Here is a 2,500-nt window from a genome sequence, read left to right on the forward strand (position 1 = left end):
CAGGAGTCGGCTAAGGAAGAAGGTGAGATGGTTGCCCGTGCCTGGAAGCGAAGCTGCTTTTCAGTCGGCTTCTCTTTTCCTTGGGCGTGTTGCCCTCAAAGATTTTCAGCCTGTGTTGCCCTGTAAATTGGTCTGCAGGTTACTAGCTATGGCCTCCAGCCCGGCGGGAGGCCCAGATGCTATGGAAATGAAGCCTGCTATTATTAAAAGTAAAAAGCCACAACGCTGGTGGCCACCACGCCCGCTGCGGCTGCAGCTGCTAAGAGTGATAGCGGTACGAATGAGAATACTAGGATTTTGCAAGGACTAAAGAGTGCAAGAGAGAAAGCGAATGTAAAAGAAGCAAGTGTGCAGTGTAAAAAGTGAATGTAAAAATGGCATAGAGGAGAGTGACCCCCTGCTGGTGGAAGTGAGGAAAAGCAAAAGCCTACAGCACCTGGTATTCCCTGGCGGTCTCCCATCCAAGTACTAACCAGGCCCGGCCCTGCTTAGCTTCCGAGATCAGACGAGATCGGGCGTGTTCAGGGTGGTGTGGCCGTAGGCAGAGACAGGCCTCTCACTTACTCCTCTTCTACTTTGCAGCCTGGCTGCCGGCAGCTCTTTGCACTACTCCACGCTAGGCCTTTTTCTTCACTTTTTGCCTTCTCTTAAGGGAACTTCATATTCCAGCAGGAGCAGTGCAAGGGCTGTGGGCGGCCCTTATACCCACAGGTGTGGTTCAGCAACCAGTCACAGGCCGCAGCCGCCCTCTTTCAAAAGGGCTGGGCGCAGGGTCTGCGCAGGGCTAAGAAACCATCCCGGGGGTGAAAGAAAGAGCAAGCTGGGCCGGAGCCCGTTGTCCAGGAGTCGGCTAAGGAAGAAGGTGAGATGGTTGCCCGTGCCTGGAAGCGAAGCTGCTTTTCAGTCGGCTTCTCTTTTCCTTGGGCGCGTTGCCCTCAAAGATGTTCAGCCTGTGTTGCCCTGTAAATTGGTCTGCAGGTTACTAGCTATGGCCTCCAGCCCGGCGGGAGGCCCAGATGCTATGGAAATGAAGCCTGCTATTATTAAAAGTAAAAAGCCACAACGCTGGTGGCCACCACGCCCGCTGCGGCTGCAGCTGCTAAGAGTGATAGCGGTACGAATGAGAATACTAGGATTTTGCAAGGACTAAAGAGTGCAAGAGAGAAAGCGAATGTAAAAGAAGCAAGTGTGCAGTGTAAAAAGTGAATGTAAAAATAGCATAGAGGAGAGTGACCCCCTGCTGGTGGAAGTGAGGAAAAGCAAAAGCATACAGCACCTGGTATTCCCAGGCGGTCTCCCATCCAAGTACTAACCAGGCCCGACCCTGCTTAGCTTCCGAGATCAGACGTGTTCAGGGTGGTGTGGTCGTAGGCAGAGACAGGCCTCTCACTTACTCCTCTTCTACTTTGCAGCCTGGCTGCCGGCAGCTCTTTGCACTACTCCACGCTAGGCCTTTTTCTTCACTTTTTGCCTTCTCTTAAGGGAACTTCATATTCCAGCAGGAGCAGTGCAAGGGCTGTGGGCGGCCCTTATACCCACAGGTGTGGTTCAGCAACCAGTCACAGGCCGCAGCCGCCCTCTTTCAAAAGGGCTGGGCGCAGGGTCTGCGCAGGGTTAAGAAACCATCCCGGGGGTGAAAGAAAGAGCAAGCTGGGCCGGAGCCCGTTGTCCAGGAGTCGGCTAAGGAAGAAGGTGAGATGGTTGCCCGTGCCTGGAAGCGAAGCTGCTTTTCAGTCGGCTTCTCTTTTCCTTGGGCGCGTTGCCCTCAAAGATGTTCAGCCTGTGTTGCCCTGTAAATTGGTCTGCAGGTTACTAGCTATGGCCTCCAGCCCGGCGGGAGGCCCAGATGCTATGGAAATGAAGCCTGCTATTATTAAAAGTAAAAAGCCACAACGCTGGTGGCCACCACGCCCGCTGCGGCTGCAGCTGCTAAGAGTGATAGCGGTACGAATGAGAATACTAGGATTTTGCAAGGACTAAAGAGTGCAAGAGAGAAAGCGAATGTAAAAGAAGCAAGTGTGCAGTGTAAAAAGTGAATGTAAAAATGGCATAGAGGAGAGTGACCCCCTGCTGGTGGAAGTGAGGAAAAGCAAAAGCCTACAGCACCTGGTATTCCCAGGCGGTCTCCCATCCAAGTACTAACCAGGCCCGGCCCTGCTTAGCTTCCGAGATCAGACGAGATCGGGCGTGTTCAGGGTGGTGTGGCCGTAGGCAGAGACAGGCCTCTCACTTACTCCTCTTCTACTTTGCAGCCTGGCTGCCGGCAGCTCTTTGCACTACTCCACGCTAGGCCTTTTTCTTCACTTTTTGCCTTCTCTTAAGGGAACTTCATATTCCAGCAGGAGCAGTGCAAGGGCTGTGGGCGGCCCTTATACCCACAGGTGTGGTTCAGCAACCAGTCACAGGCCGCAGCCGCCCTCTTTCAAAAGGGCTGGGCGCAGGGTCTGCGCAGGGCTAAGAAACCATCCCGGGGGTGAAAGAAAGAGCAAGCTGGGCCGGA

At 53.9% G+C, this 2,500-nt stretch overlaps 2 non-coding genes and 1 pseudogene across 2 annotated transcripts; all 3 read right to left on the reverse strand.

Moving 5' to 3' along the window:
• Nucleotides 1-424: 424 nt before the first annotated feature.
• On the reverse strand, nt 425-543 carry LOC142188511 (5S ribosomal RNA). The gene has a single exon (XR_012712955.1). It is a non-coding gene; the product is annotated as a 5S ribosomal RNA (ribosomal RNA).
• A 721-nt stretch (nt 544-1,264) lies between these two features.
• Nucleotides 1,265-1,373, reverse strand: LOC142188498 (5S ribosomal RNA; annotated as a pseudogene).
• A 721-nt stretch (nt 1,374-2,094) lies between these two features.
• LOC142188502 (5S ribosomal RNA) lies at nt 2,095-2,213 on the reverse strand. Its single transcript, XR_012712946.1, has one exon. It is a non-coding gene; the product is annotated as a 5S ribosomal RNA (ribosomal RNA).
• Between the last annotated feature and the right edge of the window lie 287 nt (nt 2,214-2,500).

This window comes from Leptodactylus fuscus, unplaced genomic scaffold, assembly GCF_031893055.1.
Source record: "Leptodactylus fuscus isolate aLepFus1 unplaced genomic scaffold, aLepFus1.hap2 HAP2_SCAFFOLD_473, whole genome shotgun sequence".
Lineage (NCBI taxonomy): Eukaryota > Metazoa > Chordata > Amphibia > Anura > Leptodactylidae > Leptodactylus > Leptodactylus fuscus.